Below are 9,519 nucleotides of genomic sequence, written 5' to 3' on the forward strand. Positions count from 1 at the left end.
GAAGAAGAAGAAGAAGAAGGAAAGAAAGAAAGAAAGGAAGAAAGGAAGTAAGTTTGATGGTGAGTCTCCAGCATTCTGAGCCTGTTTCCTCATCTACATATTGGGCTTGACCTCCAGCTCCAGCTTCTGGGGCTGCTGTGAGGACCTGAGATATTCCACTTTCAGGGTGCTATGTAGCTCTGTGCAGGGCTGTGGAGGACCCAGGCTCAGCACTTCTCAGCGCGTTTTGGGGTGGGGACAATAAGGCAATAAGGCTTTGGCAGTCCCTGTCCTTTACCCACATCCTGCCAATTCAATTGCTGCAGTTGACAAGGCTGAGTCAAAACAGGTCTGGAGCACAGGTCATGCCCGCCTGGTGGCCAGGAGGGCAGCTCAGAGTCCAGCTAAGTGCCCAAGCCCCTCCACCGCAGAAGGCTCAGGCCAGCTGGCCACGTGCTTCTGCCCACGAGGTCCCTGGCATGCGGAGTGGGAGGATGGGACGAGGAGCCCTGGTCAGTGTGACCAGGTCCAGTGAGCTGGGAGGCTAGGCTGCCTTGCCACCTTGGGGTTCTGCTTGTTGCAGAGACCTAGGCCCCAACGGGATGTCATGCTCCTGTTTTGGAGGCTGCAGGAGGTACTGGGTGGGGCCTCTTCTGATGCCCTCTCTGTGACAAGGAAGGACTTTACCTCACTGTCCTGCTGAAGTAGATCCCCATAGTTGGTGTCTTTGATAGGTACACACATACTGTTCCACATGCCGGAGACTGGAGGTTCAAGACAGCTTTTCCCCGAGGTCTCACCCCTTGGCTCACTTTCTCCCTGTGTCCTCACATGGTCATCCTCTGTGCATCTAAGTTTTTATAAAGGACCCATCCAATCAGATTAAGGACCCACTCTAGACTTTATTTCTTTTTGTTTGTTTGTTTGTTTTGTTTTGTTTTGTTTTTCAAGACAGGGTTTCCCTGTATAGCCTTGAACTCACAGCAATCCAGCTGCCTGTGCCTCCCAAGTGCTGGGATTAAAGGCGTGCACCACCACTGCCCGGCCTTAGTCTTTATTTCTGAAGCAGGGTCTTACTGTGTAGACCAGGCTAGCCTCAAACTCATGACCATTGCCCCCACCTCTGCCTCCCGAGCACAGGGATGGCAATCATGTCACTACCCTTGGCTCAAAATTAGATGTCTTTCTTTCCACATCCTATCGGGTTTTGTTTTGTTTTGTTTTGTTTTGTTTTTGTAGGCACTAGGGGGTCAGGACTTAAGTGTAAGCATTTTGAACGAAACCCCCAGCTGGGGACATGTCCCTAGGAAGAATGTAAGTGGGGGTCTGTCAAACACTGGGGTAGCTCTTCTGGGTCATGGTCTTGGCCCAGTTAAGTTGAGCTGTTGAGACCTCCTGGGAAATGGGTCCCCCTGGGGGGACTTGGGGGGACCATGAATGGCAGGTGGTATCTCAGACTACATGTCCCTTGTTTTTCTTCTCTGACTCACTGGTTACCAACTTGTCCTTCAGCCCCTTGCCAGTGACACCATTGGAAACCACTCCCAGCTCTGTGTTCAGCATAGAAGTGGAAAAGTGCCCACTCACAGGCCAGCTGCGTGTGGTGGCCCGGCTGGGCCCTTAGCAGCAAGGTTGCGCCCTGCACATTAGCCACTTGTGGACTCTAGGTGATGAACAGACTGCTCGCTTCCCTTTGCCTCAGTATCCTCATGTATCAGATGGGGGTCACTGTGGGGCCTCTTGGGGCTGTGGCTGAGGTCCACCCTGAAGGAGGTGACCCTGTGTGGCGCCATGTGAGCATCCCTACCGCCATTCCTTGGAGTACTCTGGGTGAGCAGGAGGTCTTGCTATTTCTACTACTGAGCTGTTGGGGAAACTGAAGACTGGGTAGATGAAGCCACTGGCTCAAGGCTGTGGGGTCGGTCCTTGGAGAGGTCAGGCATGGACGAACATCTGGTACCCACCGTGGAGCTGATGGGCATCCCTCATCTATTTGGCTCTTTCCTCTGTCCATCTCGGGTCCCATGGCTTCCCAGGGGGTGGTAACTCAGACATGATGCAGAACCCCCCTAAAGTTAGTGATCCATTCTTCTCATGCAGCCAGCAGGGCCTCCTTTTCTGTTGGAGGGGGCCAAGATGCACAGGGCACTTGCTAGCATCCTCAGAGTGACGCGCAGTGTGGACCAGAGGCTGCGGGACTGAATGTGGTTGAGCTGGAAGGCTCCCTGGAGGAGGCACTTTGAGAAACCAGAGGTACATTGTCCTGATTGGGGGGGGGGGCAGCTGAAGGGGTGATTCTCAGAAGTTCTCTCAGAGCCCCACAGAGGCCAGTGTATCCTCAGGGCACACACCCCAGAGTGGCACTCCTGGTGGGTGGAAGTGGCTGTGTAGTCCAGTCCCTGGATGGTCCAAGCCCTTTACTGAAGTTTGTCCTTCAGTACTGAAGTTTGATTGTTCATTTATTCAAGGTTTGCTCTCCAGAGGGGCTATAGATGGGGCCTCAGAGAGACAGAGCCTAGGGCTAGGCTCCAGTCACTATAGATGTACCCTTGGAGGGCATTATGGGACCCTGGCTCCCGGGTTTCCACTCTTTTTTTTTTTTTTAAAGATTTATTCATTTATTATTATATACACAGTGCTCTGCCTGCACATACACCTGCATGCCAGAAGAGGGCATCAGATCACATTATAGATGGTTGTGAGGCAACATGTGGTTGCTGGGAATTGAACTCAGGACCTCTGGAAGAGCAGTCAGTGCTCTTAACTGCTGAGCCATCTCTGCAGCCCCGTCAGCTTCTCTCTATTGGGCTTCTACTGTTTTATCTCTCTCCTGAACTTTTTTCTTTAGGTGAACAAGGTGCTTTCTCTTCTTCCTTCCTCATCCATCCATCCATCCATCCATCCATCCATCCATCCATTCATTTTTGAATGAATGTTAGGCTGGCCAGGAATTCGCTTTGTAGATCAGGCTGGCTTCAGTCTTATGTCAATTTTTCTACCTCAGCGTCCCAAGTTCTGATAAGACAGGTGTGCACCACCATGCCTGGTTTCTTTAATTTAATTTAGTTTCGGGGGTTAGGGCCTTATTGTGCGGACCAAGCCAGCTTGGAATTCAGGATGATCCTCCTGCCTCTGCATGATGATCCTCCTGTCTCTGCTTCCCCAGCACTTGGATTAGATGCATGGTACTGGGGGATGGAACTCAAGGCCTTGTGCATGCTGGGAAAATCCCTCTATCAACTGAGCCAGTTCTCACAGAGATCATTAAATGATAACAGAGTCCTTCGTGGCCACTCTCCAATTCTACAGATGAGGAAACTTAGAGAGGTGAGGGGCTTACCCAGTGAGTCCATCTGGGGCTCAAACTTCAGCTTTGTGGGTTGAGTCAAGACCCTGCAACTTGATCTCATTCTATGGGGTCTGAGGTGTGTCACCTGGTCCCCATACCTGGCTCAGGTTGCTGGCTGGATTGGCATCGATGAAGGTTGAAGCCTCAAGGGCAAACCCCATGCTGCATCCACATCCACTGTGGAGCCAAGGCCCCTGTCCCTTGACTAAACGTGTAGGAACTCCTGCCTGGGACCCGGCACACAGTAGGAGTTTGGGTATCATTTTACATACTGGAAACAGGAAGTGTCCTGAGAAACGGAGCCCAGCACCCAGTCTTCCTGGGGTGCTGGATCCCTATTTGAATGTACAAAGGTCAGTTTACTCAAGCAACAATATTGCCTGGGTGGTGCTCGGCTTTGAGAGCACTGTGCAAGGAGTCCAGAGAGAGCATTGTGTGAGGAGTCTGGAGGCCTGACTGTAAAGTCCCTGGCTGACCTAGGCCAGCACCGCCCCCTCCTGGCCCATGTCCTCCTCACCTCTGGTGTAGCCCAGGTAGGCAGTGGAAGAGGCTGCTGGCCCTGAGACAGGAACCAGGCACTGCCTGCTGTTGACCAGGGTTCTGCTTGGAGGGTTCCACCTCCTGCCTCCAGCCCTGCTGTGGGCCTCCTCCCCACTGTGTCTGATTCACAACTCTGCTATGCGTTCAGAGAACATTCCAGAGCCCCCGCCCTGCAGCAGGGCTCCCTGTGGGGGCAGGCTGCAGGCTGTGCACTGTCCTTGGAGGAAAAAAAAAATGCTTCCCTAGAAGTGTCCCTCTTGGTGGTGGCTGCAGCCTTTTTCAGCCTGGGACCTCAGCAAGGGTGTGTGTGTGTGTGTGTGTGTGTGTGTGTGTGTGTGTGTGTGTGTGTGTCTGTGTGAGGGGGTTTCCCAGGACCAATCACAGTCATTCAACCACAGAGGACAATGAGGCAGGGAGAGCCAGCACACCTGACTCATCTGTTCATGGACCTTGGACAAGTATGACTGGCTTTGTGTGAGTGACTGAACACCCATGGTTTCCGAGATAGCAGCTGCAGGGCCCATGCACCAGTGACAGTCATCTCCCTAGGAATGTCACAGCCCTCTCTACATGGAGGCTCTTCTGGGTAGATGATGTTCCGCTGTGTGGCAGAGCTAAATTTTGAATATATATACAGATAGATAGGGAGGGAGGGAGGGAGGGAGGGACAGACAGACACAACAGATCTGATATGGAGAGATTTACTTGGGGGAGGGAAAAGGGATAGGACTTAGGGTCGGAGTGGGCCATGAGGGTAGAGGGAGACAGTGGGAGAGAGAGAGAGAAAAATGGATGAGGGGAGGGTGCCCCAGGCACAGGGAAGGAGAAAGAAAACCAGGACACAGAGAGAGATTTTGAGGTGGCCAGTTGGTCCTTTTCTATTTGGCACACACACACTTGACAGCTAGTGATGATGTCAGAGGTTACTTAGCAACCTAGAAGCAGGCTAGTGAATCTGCTGGTCTCTCCCTCAGCTGTAAGAGGTGGTACCCAGGGCCTCTGACTGTGCATGGCTAAGAGCACTTTCTTACTGTAGCTCTAGTGATAAGTAGTGCTTGTCACTGATGCGTGGGGGACATTTTAAATCCTCTGCTGGAGTGTGTGTGCCAGCACCTTGAGCCTGCTCCTGACCCTTCTTCCTTGCGGGCAGGCCCATCTGACCTGCTGCCTTTGCCTCTCTCTCTCCTCCTGGGTGCAGGGCTTGGGCTCACCTCACTTTGCAGAGAAAAGAGCCTCATTGTGTTTGGATTTTCTGTAGGTCTTAGGAACCAAGCTACATCTGGAAGCATCAGGGAGTGCCTGAAGTGCTGGGGCAAAGAGTGTCCTCTGTGGGGCTTTATCTTGCTCCCAGGAAGGGAGGTGGAGGTGTTGTTGTCCCCGTGCAGGCTACTTCAGCTTTCTGGGCAGGGTTGGAGGGCTCCATGCCATCAGTTTTGCAGGTCGGGGGCAGTCAGCGCAGCTGGCACAGGCACTGAACCCGGTTCAGTGCCCAGCGAGAGCCTTGCTGTCACTCAGTGTGATTATCTTAGTGTGACCTTTGACTTTTTCAGGAGTTCTGGGAAGGGACAGACCAGCAACATCGGCAACAGAGGACCCTGGCCTGGCTTTGGTGGCCTAGGCCTTTAGGTTGCCTGTACCCTCTAAGGGACCCTTCGTTTCTCTTGAGCTGCTGTACTCCCATGAAAACGCCTTATAGGCACTGGGGGTGCTGAAGAGATGGCTCAGTGGTTAAGAGAACGTAGTGCATGCTCATTCTTGCAGAGGACCAGAGTTCAGTTCCCAGCGTGCCCTGTGCCTCCCAACCTTAACTCCAACTCCAGTGGACCCGATGCCCTCTTCTGGCCTCTGCAAGCACCTGCTCTCATGTGCACAAATTCACACACACACACACACACACACACACACACACACACACACACTTAAAAAAAACACCAACTTAGGTCTTAGAGGCACGAACCTTACTCCTAGCACTCAGGAAGCAGAGTTAGGTGCATGTCTGTCAGAGGCCAGCCTGATTGACATAGCAAGCTCTAGGCCAGTCAGGGATACATAGGCTCTGTGTCAAAATTTTTTAAATTAATTAAAAATGAAACTTTAAGCCAAGTGGTGGTAGCTTATGCCTTTAATCCCAGCACTCGGGAGGCAGAGGCAGAGGCAGGCAGATCACTGTGAGTTCGAGGCCAGTCTGGTCTACAGAGTGAGTCAAAGACAGTCAAGGCTACACAGAGAAACCCTGTCTCAAAAAACCAAAAACAACATGGCAACAAACCAGAGAAACCATTTTTTTTAAAAAAAGAAGAAGAAAGAAAAAAGAAAAGAAAAGAAACCTTTAAGGCAAACTACTTAAGAGGATACTGAAGGTTTGAGTTGGCATCTTAAAGAAGTCAGAGGAACCAGGTAAAGTGGACTCCAACTGCGTCCACATGTGGCCAATACTCAAATCCTGACTTGCGCATTCTAACTCACCATCAGGTGTGTGATTACACATGAAGAGCCTGCCTGTTGAACATCTGATCATGGTGGAGAAGTTATTTTTAATAGCTTCAAGCCGGGCAGTTGTGGTGCTCACCTTTAATTCCAGTTCTTAGGAGGCAGAGGCAAGAGGGATCTCTAGGTTCAAAGCCACCTGGTCCACAGAGGGAGTTACAGGACAGCCAGGGCTATAAAGAGAAATAGTACTTGAGTCCTCTAGAATTGCAACAAGCACTCTTAACCAATGAGTCATCTCTCTAGCCGCCGCCGCCATCATCATCATCATCATCATCATCATCATCATCATCATCATCATTGTCGTCGTCATCATCATCATCATCATCATCATCACCATTATCATCCTTATTTGTATGCAGCCCAGACTGGCCTAGAACTTGACATGTAGCTGAGGATGATCTTGAACTTCTGATCCTTAAGCCTCCACCTAACCCAGTTCTGGGATTACAGGCATGGGTCACCCACCTGTTTTTTTTTTTTCGGGGGTGGGGGTACTAGGGGATCAGATCCTAGACTTGGTGCATTGCTAGGCAACCGCTATACCTAGCTCTGCATCTGGTCTTGAAGTGACTTCTTTGCTGTGGGCTGAGGGAGGTAACACCGGTACACAGGGGAACCACAGTGAGCTGCCCAATGCAAAGCCCTGGAGAAGAGCAAGGAGGGGATAGAGAAGAGGTCTGTGTAGTTGCTTAGGGGCCAGGCGGGAAGCTGGCCCTGGCCACTGGGATGCTGGGAAGATCTCACTCTGGGTCTTAACCCTTGGGCCTGGCAGCTTCTGGGGGCTGGCTGCCTGTGGTCCTGGGGTTGGCACAACAAAGGCTGGCGGCTAGCAGCAGGGTGGGTGGGGTGTGCCGAGGGGCAGCATCCATCACTGCCAGTGGTCCTGTGGCCTTGCCAAGTGTCGGTGGAACTGGGCCCAGGTGCCAAAGTGCCTGGTAACTGGATTGCTATGTGAAAAATGACAGGGGTGTCCACAGCCAAACCTCTGCCTTCGTATTGGGATTCTGGAATCAGGCGGGTGGCGGCTGGAGCCAGGCTGTTTGTGCAGGGTGGCCTGTGGGAAGGCGCCCTGGGACAGGGCAGATTACAGCCAAGGGTATTACCTGCTGGGTGTGGGGCAAGGGAGAGGTAAACAACGCCAGAAAACAGAAAGCACAGCTGCTGGCCCTCCTGGGCTTGGGGACGGTGGCCCTGGGCATAGGGGGTGGAGTCAGTACCTGCTGGGTGCCAGGCGATGGTGCCAGGTGCACAATTTGGGTAGCGTTTCTAGAGCACACAGTCCTCAGGCCCAAGATATTTTATGGGCACGTGATAATACTTTCTTTCTTTCTTTTTTTTAATCAGAAGATTTAAAAGTATGTAGCTTGGTTGGTAGAGTGCTTGCTCTACACACATAAAACCCTGGGGTTCTGTCCCCAGACTTGCATGGATCCAGGCATGATGGCACATACTTGTCATCCTAGCACTGGGGAGGTAGAGGCAGGAGGGTCAGAGGTTAATAATCATGCCTTAAGAGTGGGATGTCATGAGGCGGCACTCTGCTCCCTGGAGGTGTTGATAGGGATGAGGGGTCTCTCCTTCAGGTGAGGTGCTCCAGGCTTCTTTCCACAACCCCATTTGTGCTCATGGGAGCAACGTCAACGGATTCATTTGCTCATAGCACCAGGCCTACAGCAAGGGAGCAGGGGCATCGCAAAGAAAGATATTCCTGCCTTCTGCAGTTTTCCATGGCTGTCTCAGAAATTCTGAGCCCTCCCCGCACCAGCATGGTGGGTCTGGGTGGCTGTCATCCCGCCATTTTACGGTCCTTCCCCCCCCCCCCCCCCCGCTGGTTTTGGTCCTCACAATCTGTTCAGCTCTGCAGGCACCCTAAGCAGACTGCCAGGGGGCTGTCCCTGCTCTGTTACCCGGAGACCTTTCCCTGCAGGTTGTCTGTGTTTGTGGCTTCTGACAAGCCACTGAGGACACAGCAGGCATCAGGGTTGAGCGTTGTCCTGCGTGCATGTGCATGACTGAAAAGGTTCCCAGGCACGGACAGCTCTATGGGTCACTGAGTCTCAGTGGAGATCACCTGTCCTGCCATCCTAGGGCCGCCAAGGTGGGGGCTGACATATGTCCCCAGGGACACATGCAGCCCCCTCTTGGGGAGGCACCTGGGCCTAGTGCTTCCTATGTGTCACCCACATTCAGCCGGGAGGCTTGTGGGTGGGTGGTGTAGCCAGGGGTTGGGGGTGGGAGTGGGGGAGGGGGAAGCTGCTTTTCCCCCTTGCAGGAGCCTCACATTCCTGCCTCTATGTGGGGCCTGGGGTCCCCAGGACAGGCCACATTTCCAGAACGTTCCAAGCTCTTGTTTTTATGTATGCCAGATCTGTCAGGCAGAATCAGTGTGGAGTATAGGCCCTTCAACCAGTCCAAAGGAGTGGGGATACTCATGTGCCCCCTCAGTGTCATCTGCAATCCCTCTTAAAAGTGCTTGGGTTCTCTAGCTGGGGAGCAGCATCCCTACTTGGGGAAAAGACCCCCTCCAGACCCCATACAGCTCTTCTGGGTCTCCCTGCCTCAGTTTCCCCATAGAGAGCACCAGAGCCCTAGCTTATTCTTCACCAGTGGGCCTAGAGGGTTCTTGGGGAGACCTTTGACTTTGTGGGCTGTTTCAGAGTTTCTTGATGACCTTGGACCAGAGGAGGTTGAGGACGTCCTGAGGAAAGGTCAGTAAGAACTCTGGTCCCTCCAACCCTCTCTGTGATCAAAGTCCCCAATTTGTCTCTCCTTCCTGGACACAGGTGAAGGAGGTATGTCCCTGGGGACAGCCTCGGGAGCTTGGGAGTAGGTACTGAAATGGGCCAGCGTGGAAGTTTCGACACTTGTTAGGTGTCTCAGCCTTGTTAGGTGACACTGGGTGACAGGGCTCCTCTGGGTCACAACTTCCTCATCCACAGTAGCAAAGGCAAGACTGGCCAGGAACATGACCCTGAGGCTACAGCTCGCCAGCATCTTTGCTCAAGTTCAAGGACTGGGTGGGTCTCTTTCTGATCAAGTCAGTGACAAGGGTGTGGCTTTTGAGGGTGCAGAAATTCTGAGCTGTAGTCATCATAAAGGAAAAGTCACATTTATTATGGGTTTTCGCAGGTCGATGCCATTTTATACAGATTTTGATGGCT

General features: G+C 52.5%; 1 long non-coding RNA gene across 1 annotated transcript; it reads left to right on the forward strand.

Annotated features, from left to right (window-relative positions):
• The first annotated feature begins 2,083 nt into the window (after positions 1–2,083).
• On the forward strand, positions 2,084–7,085 carry LOC311581722. Its single transcript, XR_014773863.1, has 3 exons — positions 2,084–2,232; positions 3,146–3,306; positions 5,419–7,085. It is a non-coding gene; the product is annotated as an uncharacterized lncRNA (long non-coding RNA).
• The last annotated feature ends 2,434 nt before the right edge of the window (positions 7,086–9,519 follow it).

This window comes from Acomys minous (assembly GCF_964271855.1).
Source record: "Acomys minous genome assembly, chromosome: 2".
Taxonomy (NCBI): domain Eukaryota; kingdom Metazoa; phylum Chordata; class Mammalia; order Rodentia; family Muridae; genus Acomys; species Acomys minous.